The sequence below is a fragment of the Eucyclogobius newberryi genome, unplaced genomic scaffold, assembly GCF_026437365.1.
Source record: "Eucyclogobius newberryi isolate DKJ021-1_F unplaced genomic scaffold, fEucNew1.0.hap1 SCAF_22, whole genome shotgun sequence".
In the NCBI taxonomy this organism is placed as follows: Eukaryota; Metazoa; Chordata; class Actinopteri; order Gobiiformes; family Gobiidae; genus Eucyclogobius; species Eucyclogobius newberryi.
Window position 1 is genome coordinate 3,873,441 of NW_027315857.1, and position 12,859 is coordinate 3,886,299.

Consider the following 12,859-nt stretch of genomic DNA (forward strand, 5'->3'; position numbering starts at 1 on the left):
TCTAGCTTGGAGCGTCCTTTTGATACCTGGCCCGCAGGGCATGCTGGGAGCGAAAGGGGCGGGCGCTACTGCGAAAACTTCCTGTCTAACATTTTCCTGACCGAGAAAATAAAACTGGAGTAACGTAAATAATAATGGCAAAAACATTGAACCCTGTTTTAACATTTACACGTTAAACACTTTTGGCAGTTTGTGCACATTATTTCTTGAGGTAGACACATTTTACATCTTCTTTCACCTGTGATAAAAATATCGAGTTAAAGCATTGGGAATATAAAACCTTAAACAGTGGAAAAATACGTAACACAAGGTGAAACATGAGTTGATTCGAAAAACATTCATGGCATAATCACATAAAACAGTTCATCGGGGCATCTTCCTGTAAGACTGTGGGGGGAAGAAGGTCTTTTTATCACACAAGTCACAGCGGCTCCCCTGCGGTGAGGGACAGAGGGAGAACGAAAAACCCCCAATGTTCAAAGAGAGATTTTCTGTTATCTGGCCGTGGAATGTCCATCTCCATTCCCCTACAACCCCCCGATTGGCCGTTGGTTCTCCGATGAAGAAGCATCGGGCAAATGTCAAAGGGAATGTCCTTACCGAGTCAGCGAGCGGCACAGAGTGGCATGATTTGGGTAGACCTCTGAACCTGGACTGGTCGCTTTATCCTATTTGGGCTGAGGGGCAGGTGCTAGTGGGTGTTACACTATCCCTAGGCTACTAAATTTCAGCACATCATCCTCAGAGGGAGTGGTAAACCATGCAAGAGCTCTTGACTCCTAGTGCAAGAATTTGGGCGTAGAAACAAGATTTTAAGACACCGAGGTAGCTTATGTAGTATCGAGGTACAAAATTAGATCAAGGTGGATGTCTATCGTGGAAAAAAAAGAAAGTGGTTAACAAGGTTCCTGACATACGTTTCACCCTAGCGAAGGGGCAACTTCTAGGTTGGACCGCTTCTGTTCGAAACAGGTGACAGAATATTCTACTCTATGGTTTGCATGCAGGGGAGATTAACATACGAGGCTAGTGGTAGGGACTTTGCGGGCTTAGGACCAGCTGTAAGTCGGGGATTTGGCTAAAATTTTCCAAGCTCCAGTAGGTGGCGCCTGCGTTAGATGTCGTTGGGGCAGAACAACTCGTGCTGCTGTGTCATGCTTGTCATAGTGGAGGATCGCCTCTCGGAGGGAGGTGTTCACGAGTCAACGGACCCCCAACTATTTTAGCCCGGGTCTCTGTGACCTGGTCTCGCACCGCCACGAAGGTTGGGCACGCGCTGCCTGCTGTCACAGGTTTTGAACCGCAAACGCCGCCGGTACTGTCATGTATTGCTATCACGATACGCAATAACGTCTGGGGTCTGTAAGTGTCACATGCCATCAGGAGGAGGCGTTGTGACCACATGCTTCTGTCAACATACATCTGGGGATGTTTTTAGAGACACGAACACGTAATTCTTTGATGATTAGGTTTTAGTGGTTAGGGTTAGTAGACTTTACAATCCGTGCAAAACAGTTGTTAGTACAGTCCCTAACGGGCGTGTGTTTGTCGGAGTTGTGTTCTAGTTGGAACTATCGGCATCCCTGACATGTCCCATGGGGTTTTGGTGCGCTTTGATTTGGTTGTGATGAACCCACTTCAGAGTAGGTTCTCTGCGTCCTTTGGTGATCTTCACGTGGTACACCACCGGAGATCGTTTGTTGACAATCTCGTAGGGTCCCGACCAACGTGGGAGGAGCTTTCGGGTTAGCTTGGTTAGCCAGTCTCTTGTCTGTCCGATCGGGTGCGCTAAGATGTAATACCATACCTTGTCGTTTGGGGCTTTCTGATCGTAGTAAGCCTTGCCATCCTTTGCACTTTTCTCAAGCTTCTTCTGAGCGAAAGAGAAGGTCGCTTTCAGGTGCTCCTGTAAGTCCGACATGTATTGGTGTTTGGTGTAGGCGGTTGCGATGCTAACCTCTCCCGGTTTGTACAACAGGTGTAGGGGGAGGGTCATCTGTCGGTCAGTCAAGAGTTTGTATGTGGCGTTGACCCCCCGGAGGCCAGCTGTTGGCGCGTCGTGTGCGTGCGTCAGCATAACCCCCCGGAGGCTCTGAGGTACCACAAATGCGGGTGCAGTGAGGATCTCAGAGGCAAACACCAGCAGTCCATGACGCAAGGTGAAGTTCTCACAGCGCAGCGAGAGATGCGTCGGCAGCAAGTGCATCAGGAGGGATGGCACTTGGCGCAGGGTCAGGAAGGAAACCGATGATGCGGCTTATGGCCCCATCGGCTGCTTGTAGAGATACAAGGTCAGAGGAAGCGAAGGTCGGAGACACTTCAAGAAAGGCGCGATCGGGCTGGGGCCGTCCGGTGACAGCACGGGGCCGTGTGATCGCGGCCACCGAAAGGGTGGGCTGGGTGGGCATCAACTCACTGTCCAGTGAGTCAGCCTGTAAGTTACAGGGAGCCCCTTCAAGGGCCCCTTGTTTTGCCAGGGAGTCGGCTAGGTCGTTGAGGTCTTTGTCTGGCGGCACGTCGACCTTGGGAGGGGTCACGATGGCACAGCACTGAACTGACGGAGTTGATTGGGGCATGGGCAGAGGTCGACGGACTTGTGCCCAGATTTTGAGTCGTTTAAAATCAACCAGTGGCTCGAAGCGACTGAGCAGCTCTTGACCTAAAAGAAGGGGAATAGAATTCAAAGGTGAAACGTAAACAGGATGCATCAGTTTCATGGGGCCGATCGTTATCTGGATCAGGGCCACCTCGTCAAGGGTGGTGTTGACCTGAGAGTAAGGTCGGATTTCCAAGCAGCAGGGCTGTGACTTCAGTTCTCGTTGAGAGTGCTGGGCCACTTTTTGTAAGGTTCTGAAAAGATCGCGAGAGATCAAGCTGATGTCGGCGGCTGTATCAAGGAGTGCGTCATGCACGAAGTTGTCCTCCAAGAGGACTGAAAGATAAAGCTTGCGTGCGGCTCCCTTTTCGGAAAGGTTACCAAGAAACTGGGTAAAGGGGGGCTCGCATTGGATAATCGACGGGTCGTTATCCTGTGGGCTGGAGATAGAACTTACCTGGACCACAAAGACGTCGTTGGCCTCCGGTGGCATTTGATCGTCGCTGTCAAGTTCCTGGTCTTCAGGGGGTTGGTCCCCAGTGACAGGTGTTTCCGACAGAGGGTCCAGGTCCACAGGGCTCCGATAGAAGTCTTCTAACTCGTCTTCCGATTGGCTGAGCGCTGAGTTATCACTCGTCTCAGGTCCGAGGGAGGTTACGGCGAGGCCCTCCGCTTTACTTTTCTGGTTCCGTTTCATGTCTTGGATCATTTTCAGCACCTTACTCAGCTGTTCTTTGCTGAGGTTCGAAGCGTCGAGACTCAGTTTAGAGAAAGACTTGCCTGCGGAGTCTTCTGGGGTTTCTTCCTTCGTTGAGCCGTTCTCGAAGATCTTTTCTTTGATTGACGGATCCGACAGGCGTCCAGCATAGGAGTTGATGTCTCTCAGGTACGCGCTGGTGTCGTTAGCGACGCCTGGCTTGGGCTCAAACCGAGAGATATGCCTGGCTATTTTGTCGAAGTCATGGTCGGTCGGGCCTCGATGGCGTCTATCGGGGTCTCTGCCCGCGCGATAGTCTTCACGAGTGTCCCTGAAGTCGTCGGGGTACCTACGAGTGTCCCTGAAGTCGTCGGGGTACCTGCGAGTGTCCCTACGGTCATCTCGTCGTGCGTCCCTGTGGTCATCGTAGTGCCTGCGGGGGCTACCGTGGTCGTCTCGTCGCGCGTCCCTGTGGTCATCGTAGTGCCTGCGGGGGCTACCGTGGTCGTCTCGTCGCGCGTCCTGTAGTTCGGCGTGATGTCTGCGGGGGCTGTCACGTCTGTCGCGTCGCCTGTCCCGTAGGTCATAGTCCGAATAACGTCGGGCGGAGCTGGTAGAGTCGGGTCCGGGGTGGTACCGGGACTTGTCTCGGTCACGGCCGTCCCCCAGTCGTCTACCGTCAGTGTAGGTCCGGCTGGGGCTCCTCCCCCCGTAGGTTCGTCCATGCGTGTCAGAGTCGGAGGTTCGATCGTCTCTGGGCCGGTCATTGTCAGCGTAAGGGGTGGGGCTCTTACGTCTGTCGCGTCGCCTGTCCCGTAGGTCATAGTCCGAATAACGTCGGGCGGAGCTGGTAGAGTCGGGTCCGGGGTGGTACCGGGACTTGTCTCGGTCACGGCCGTCCCCCAGTCGTCTACCGTCAGTGTAGGTCCGGCTGGGGCTCCTCCCCCCGTAGGTTCGTCCATGCGTGTCAGAGTCGGAGGTTCGATAGTCTCTGGGTCGGCCATTGTCAGCGTACGGGGTGGGGCTCTTACGTCTGTCGTAGTCGTGGTCCCGTGGTGGCCAGCTACGGTCTGTCCAGTCTCCCCTTTCTTCCTCGAAGTACAGCCTCTGTGGATCCAGGCGGGCCACGGGGGTTGGGCTGGGTTGAGTCCCCCTCCCGTGGTCCTCCCGGTTGTCTGTACTCGGTCGGTCGTAGGACGGTTTCGCACGGCTTCGCCTGTCAGTCAGGTCTCTTATCTGGAGTCTAAGGTCATGCAGCTCAGTCTCTGCCTTTTCAGTCGCCTGAATGGATCGGTGGAGCGCGTGCTTAGCATCTTCCAGGTCAGCTTCCAGGGCCTTTGGCGCGTGTCGGAGGTCAAGCCACAGCGCAAGGTCCTCGTGAAGGACCCTGTTGGGCAGGAGCCTGTTCCTTCCCAGGACGCCAGGGGCTACTTCACTGGTATAGTCTACCATGGACTCGTGTAGTTTGTCTACAGGCCAGTGAATGACATCACTATCAGAGTCCACCATGTTTACTTTGGGCAGGGTCGGGACGAGAAGGTCCCAAGTCGCCAGGTCTGTGAGTTGTCTAGATCAATTCAGTCAAGTGGGACAGATATGTCGGGACGCCGATAGTTTCTGAATTAAAACCGCTCGCTTAGGAGATTTTAAAAGAAACGTTTTAGAGTGTTCATGTTAAGTTGTTGTGGCTAGGCTAACCTTTGTGCGTGTAGCGTGCTAGTTCGTGCGTGAGCGGGGCATGCAGTCGTGCGGGTGTTGATGTTTGGATGAAACAACAGTTAACAAGGCATGTTAAATGGCATTGCAGTTAGACATCAACCATGGACGCATGCAGTGTCCACAACAATTCACTAGGTTACACGGCAAGGCTTAGCGGGGTCAGGGCCATGCAGTTACGTAACAAGAGGTCTGGTCGGGGCGACACTCGCTGTTCTTGACCAGCATTCAGTAGACAAACAGGTAAACAACAAGCTGCTATTCTGATAGCGTGCAGCATTCACAGTGAAGTGTTACTTAGCGCCGGGGTACACCTGCGGAGATTAGTTGAAAATCATGCAGTGTATAGAAAGGAAAAATTTTGTTTAATCAAAGCGTTAAACAGCAGCGTCAGCTGTGCAGAACGAGCGTTAAACAAGGTGTTGTTCTGGGGCGTGTACACACTTGCAGCAGAACAGGTACAAAGCGGTTAGTTCAAACAGGCCATGCACTTCTGAAAGAAAAATATTGATTAACGCGTTAAAACAGCGTCGGCTGTGCGAAACGAGCGTTAAACAAGGTGTGAGCTTAGGAGCATGCAAGCACTTGCAAAACAGATACACAGCGGTTAATTAAAACAGGCCATGCATTTCAAAAGAAAAATATTGATTAACGCGTTAAAACAGCGTCGGCTGTGCAGAACGAGCGTTAACCAATGGTGTTGTTCTGGGGCGTGTACACACTTGCAGCAGAACAGGTACAAAGCGGTTAGTTAAAACAGGCCATGCACTTCTAAAAGAAAAATATTGATTAAAGCGTTAAAACAACAGTGGGGGAAACTGTGCGAAAGCATTTAAACAATCTGTGTTAGCAGCGAGGAGCATGCAGTGCGAAAGTAAACACCAATCTCTTTAGTGTCTAGGTGCGACTTGATAGTCACCCCCCGGTGTGTGTTGACAGGGGAACAGGGTCAGCCTAAGGGTAAAGTGTAGTACAATTTACCCACCACCAGATGGAGACAAAGCTCCGCTAAGCGTGTGATTCAATTTAATGACCACTAGGTGGAGACAAAGCTCCGCTAAGAGTGTGATTCAATTTAATGACCACTAGGTGGAGACAAAGCTCCGCTAAGAGTGTGATTCAATTTAATGACCACTAGGTGGAGACAAAACTCCGCTAAGCATGTGATTCAATTTAATGACCACTAGGTGGAGACAAGGCTCCGCAAAGGGTGTGATTCAATTTAATGACCACCAGGTGGAGACAAAGCTCCGCTAAGAGTGTGATTCAATTTAATGACCACTAGGTGGAGACAAAGCTCCTGGGCTGGACAGTTTTCCCCCGGGGGAATTCCAGCTGGGCGCAGGGCGCCTGGGACCGCCTCTAGGGGGGGGTCAGAGTTAGCGTCGAGTCGTCACTCGGCACGCTCTACACGGCTTTGTTAGCATTTAGCTCATGTGTTAGCATTAGCATCCACGCTCGGCCGCGTGGTTTGTAAAGACAAAATGGCGGTTAGCACAACAACATGGCATTTAGCATACTAGCTCGGCTCGTGTTTGTGCTAGCTCAGGGCCGTAGCCTATGTACTAGCTTCTGCTCGTGTCATTTGGTAGCGAGCCAAAAATATTCACGAGCGTGGCAGTTGTTCGGGGACGGGAAACTCGCCGTACTGCCCCTGCCGTCTTGGGGTGGATGTGCTTATGCGGCGTTACAGCCCTAATAAGCTTCCCCAGGTTCGATAATTATCTTGTGCACGTGTTCGTGAAGTAACTAGGCGGTTTGTGTACAGTAACAGCAGCGTACGGTTTATCCAAGCATCGTTACAGCGCAGGCAAGTTCACAAAGCAGTCTCAAATTCCAGCATCGACACAGCAGCATACAGTTTGAGTTCAAACGTCCACAAAAGTTTATATGAGTACTAATCTGATTCATAGACTATGAAAAGTTTTAATCGCCTCACACGGGGCACCAAATATGTAGGGTCTCAAAACTACATGTATTCAGTTTATGATTAAGGAAGATTTCTTAGCAGAAACGAGACAAGACGGGGCACCAGGGTTAAACCCAAAGAGCTAAGATACGGTCCTTAATCGCGCTCGTTAAAAAGGTCTGAAGGGTGTTTCACGATTCAGGGACTTACACATAGTCTAATCAAACAAACAATAGTCAATAACTCTTTCGTGTAGTTTATTTATCAAAAGGGTAATCAAAACACCGGAGCAGAAATGCGCACAGGTAAATCACAGGTGATGTTATATCAGATTTAACAGCAGATTTCATGCAGATAATGTTAAACCAGGGTTTTGCCTTTGATAACCAAACGTGTCTATGCTAATCTATATCAAAAAGAGGGAAAGTGAGAAGCTAAAGGGGGAAGGGACAGCTGAGCTCTACCCAAATCACGCCACAAGCGAACCGCACAGTTGTCTCGGCTTACGGTTCCGTAGAGATTCGGTCCGACTGGTCCTTGTCCGCGGACGAGGTCCGTAGCGGGGCGTCGCGTGGAGCGGTGTGGCGGCGAAGGTTCGTGAAGCGAGCGGCGGCCGTGGAGCTGGCGGCGTTCGGGGAGCGAGGCGTCGCGTGGAGCGGAGGAGGCTGCGACGTGCTGTAGGGTCCTTGGCGCCAGGGAGCGGAGGAGGCTGCGCCGGGGAGCGATGCGTCCCGTGGAGCGGAGGAGGCTGCGACCTCCTTGAAGCGGCGGCGGCAGCGGAGGCGATGTCGGGGAGTTCCTTGGCGGTAGAACGCTTTAGCGGTGTGTTAGCTCCTCACGCGGCCTTTACTCAGATGAGGACGTAGCGCTGATCCACGTAAACTGCGTAGATTACTTCAAAAAGAAAAGAAACGAAGTAGCAAAGAAAGTCTCTGTCCGGTTTAGCGCTTAAGCGTAGTTCCAGGTAGTTCCAGGTAGTTCCAGGTAGTTTCAGGTGGTTTCAGAGTCCTAGACTGGCATGGCCTTGTCGACCACGTGACGAACGGATTTTGTTGAGACAAAGGAAAAGTGAAAGGCCTGTCCGTGGAGACAGCTTTCAGAGAGAGGACAAAGGGGATGAAGAGAACAAGAGGAGAACAAAGAGAGCGTTTCTAGCTTGGAGCGTCCTTTTGATACCTGGCCCGCAGGGCATGCTGGGAGCGAAAGGGGCGGGCGCTACTGCGAAAACTTCCTGTCTAACATTTTCCTGACCGAGAAAATAAAACTGGAGTAACGTAAATAATAATGGCAAAAACATTGAACCCTGTTTTAACATTTACACGTTAAACACTTTTGGCAGTTTGTGCACATTATTTCTTGAGGTAGACACATTTTACATCTTCTTTCACCTGTGATAAAAATATCGAGTTAAAGCATTGGGAATATAAAACCTTAAACAGTGGAAAAATACGTAACACAAGGTGAAACATGAGTTGATTCGAAAAACATTCATGGCATAATCACATAAAACAGTTCATCGGGGCATCTTCCTGTAAGACTGTGGGGGGAAGAAGGTCTTTTTATCACACAAGTCACAGCGGCTCCCCTGCGGTGAGGGACAGAGGGAGAACGAAAAACCCCCAATGTTCAAAGAGAGATTTTCTGTTATCTGGCCGTGGAATGTCCATCTCCATTCCCCTACAGAACCCTGAGACATTAAAAACAATGGTAACTATCAGATAAATAGGATTTAAACCAGCTGAGGGCTGTTCCTCCGACACCTACATCACATTCTAACCTCTGCAGTAGAATGTTGAGGTCGATGGTGTCAAACGCTGCGCTGAGGTCCAACAGAACCAGGATTGAGACCAGTTCATCATCAGATTGATTTTAACTAGTGCAGTTTCAGTGCTGTGGTGGGCTCTGAGGGTTAGGGTTAGAATAGACTTTGTATATTTACAAGAGACACATTTGAATTATACTGATCATCAAAAACTAGCAAATTTCTGTTATATAAAAAATAAAATTATTAAAGTTAAAGATTTTCACTCTTTTCAATGTTTATGCTCCACCAGGGAGTGATATCACTTTCTGTGCTGATGTCATGGACCTGATTGTGAACCACTCTGAGGGAACCCTAATTTGTGGCGGCGATTGGAATATATTCATTCAGCTGCATTATACGTGTTGAACTCAACAGGAACGATAAATAAGACATTCTGTATCTTGTTAAAGGATTGATTGACAATGGAGGGAAATTAAACCTAATATACACATTTTTCTAATCCGCATACAATCTATTCTAGAATAGATAACATTTTTGTTCTCAATAAAGACAGCTCTAAAATCACTGAAGCAGAAGTCATGCTCCTGTCTATGTTTCTGTAGATTTGGAGGAAAGGTGAAAAAACACACTGAGGTTCAATGCCAGGCTGCTTAATGACCAACAACATTAAGACTTATCTGGAGGAAAATGATACTGGGGACATTTCTCCGCCCATCCCTTGGAATGTCTTGAGAGGACAAATTATAGTCATAACCTCAAACAAAGGGAGAAAAAGCTCAAAGATCAACAAGAAACTTTTAAATTGATGGAGGAAAACCATGCCTAGAAGGGATGTCCTAAAATGCTACAAGAAATTAACAAGATAAGATTAAAAACCTGACTTCACAGAAAAATCTTTTTACCAAACAAAGATAATATGAGAGTGCATTAAAATTCTCCAAATGACTATCTTGGAAACTACAAGCTGAGAGATTTTTTTTTTTTTTTTTTTAAATACGGGACACGCAAAGTTAATCTCGACTAAACAAGACTAAATTGAATCAGCATTTGAATACAGTGATCCCTCGCTACCTGTGTGTCAATAACGTTATGGATTAATATGTACACGTACGTAAAACCGCTTGCCAAATTGAAGTTTGCGAGGCCAGTGAGAGCGGCGCGCGTGAGCTTCAATGTTTTATGGAGTATTTCATTGTATAATAACTGTAAAAAAATAAAGGTTTCTACTTCGCCGATTTCGCCTATCGCGGGTTCTTTTTGGAACGTAACCCCCGCGATAAACGAAGGTTCACTGTAATTTAATAAAAACATTTTTTCAAAAATTCCAGACGATAAAGAAGATGATATAAATTCCTTTCTGGACACCCTCAGTCTGCCTGTTATGTCAGAAGAACAAAATAAAAAAAATGGAAACTGACGATTAAAGAACAATAAATATCCCATCTAGCGATAGGTTCACCTCAAAAGCTTTAAAAGACACACTTCTATCACTTCTATTCTGAATGTGGACGTATGGTATATACACCACAATTATGTCCAAAAGAATGGAACAAATACTCCCAAACTTAATCCACAGTGATCAAATATGATTCATTATCAAACAACAAACACAAGACAACATAAAACGGTCGTTACACACAATGAATCATATACAAAAACAACAAAACAAAGCCGTAATAATTAGTTTGGACGATAAAAAGGAAAGGGGGGTTAGGCAGGGCTGTGCTTGGTCTCCCCTACTGTTTGCTTGTATTTGGAACCATTGGCCTAATTAATTAGACAGTCAAAAACAATTCACAGTTTTACAATTGATGGGATAGAACATAAAATGGCACATCACATTTCCATACCCAATGTGATGCTTTTTCTTCAAGAAATTGGCCCAATGTCTGGATACAATTTAAATGAAATGATCTCCTACTGGCAACCCCCTCTGAACAGATCTGTTTTAAACTCTTCCAATTTCCATTCCCAACTGGCTGTTTAATGAGTGGAATAAAACAATCTCTAGACTTGTATGGAAAGGGGGAAAAAAACTGTATACCATTCAAAACTTTACAATTATCAAAGGACAAGGGAGGCTGGGGTTTGCCCTGTCTGAAAAATTGCTTTATTTCAGCTCAATGTAAAAATATTTAGATTAATGTTGGGCCAGGGGTTCCTGTACAGGCCTTACTGGCAGATGATAAGCGTTTGAGAGGGGGAGGTGGAGAACCTTTGGGTAAAATCTGTTCTTACATTGTGGAAGGAGCTAATCAAAACATACAAACCAAACAAAGATGTTAAAATCTTTAATGTGTTGGCTTGCGATAAAAAATTCACACCAAACAGCAAAGACTCAAGATTTAAAGTCTGGACAGCAAAAGGTATCAAGGTCTTTTACCAGACTGTGAAGGAAAATCACCTGAAGAGCTTTGAGTTGAAATATTCTTTTGGCCTGGATAAACAGGACATTTATAGGTATTTACAAATAAGGAGTTATTATAACCAAGAAATTAAAAATAATGATGACCATCATAGCCCTTTGGTCTGAACCATTCATTAAAGTTTATAAATCTGAACTCTCAAGGGGATTAATATCTAAATTATAAAAATGTATTACAGGGTTCAGAATAAGCGGTATCGCATCGCAAAATGCGACGCAATATCTCTCGAATGCGATGCATTCGCCAGAAAAAAGTGCTTTTGTATCGCAGCTTTTGCGATACAAAAATGTGTGTTCAATTATAACCAAAGCGCCAAAAAGTACTGATCACTCGTCAATCGATCGTCAATAACAGCATGACACATGTAGGATGCTGTGTTGTCATGACAAGTCTCGCTGCTGTCTCAGATCACGAGTCTGAAAGTGGGAGGAGCCACGTGCGGTAAAGTTTGCGTCACAGATTCGGACTTCCGAGGTCAATAGCTCCTAAACGCAAAAGTCTTTGCAGATCATTCACATGCCAAATTACTCATATTTACTCTACCAAGTGACACAACCTCGTTTTTAACTATCAGATGTGTATTTTGGGCACCGCGAATTACACTGATCCGAATGTGCAGACGGAGTCGAGACGAGTGCTTCGGGACCGTCATCAAATGTGCAGCCGGAGCGGTGACGAGAGTACTTAGGAACCGTCCTCAAGTAGAAAAACGAAAAATGGAATGGAACGTCAAAAAGAGCGTTACAATTTGAATAACACATAAAATACACCATAATGGACACCACAGCAACCTTTATTTTTCCGAGTGTAATGACAATTAATATGTAAATGAGACTCCTGCAAATAGTCATCTGATTGATGATGATATGAAAGAAAGTTGTAAATAAGGCCATCTGACTTTGTGTTGATTAATTTGTTCAACAATTAATTTTATTTGCAAGTTTTATTTAAAGATTCTTTTTTTTAAAAAGTGAATTTGTTAAGAGTTTTCTTTAATTTAAATAAATGATCGTGTTATATCAATGGAAAATATTGATTGTTAGTCACTTTCCTGTTTTGCTATGCAATTATGAAATTGCTATACAAATTTCGAAAAATTAACGGATTGTTTAGCAGCACTGCTATACAAGTGAAAATCCTTAATCTGAGCCCTGTATTAACAATCAGCCACTCTACTGATTACATTAAGGGTAAATGGGAAAGAGAGGGTCACGTTGTTCTGGAGGATGAAGAGAAAGGGAAAATATATGTACATCTCACTGGAAAACCACAGGATCACATGTTTGGAGGAAATTCTGTTGGAAAAGTGTGTCTGGTTTCTTTATAAGCCCATGTCAAAGTGCCCATTACTCACAGGGAAATGCAGACTGTTGGAGAGGATGTGGCAGCAGGAGACAGACTGTTGGAGAGGATGTGGCAGCAGGAGACAGACTGTTGGAGAGGATGTGGCAGCAGGAGACAGACTGTTGGAGAGGATATGGCAGCAGGAGACAGACTGTTGGAGAGGATGTGGCAGCAGGAGACAGACTGTTGGAGAGGATGTGGCAGCAGGAGACAGACTGTTGGAGAGGATGTGGCAGCAGGAGACAGACTGTTGGAGAGGATGTGGCAGCAGGAGACAGACTGTTGGAGAGGATATGGCAGCAGGAGACAGACTGTTGGAGAGGATGTGGCAGCAGGAGACAGACTGTTGGAGAGGATGTGGCAGCAGGAGACAGACTGTTGGAGAGGATGTGGCAGCAGGAGGCAA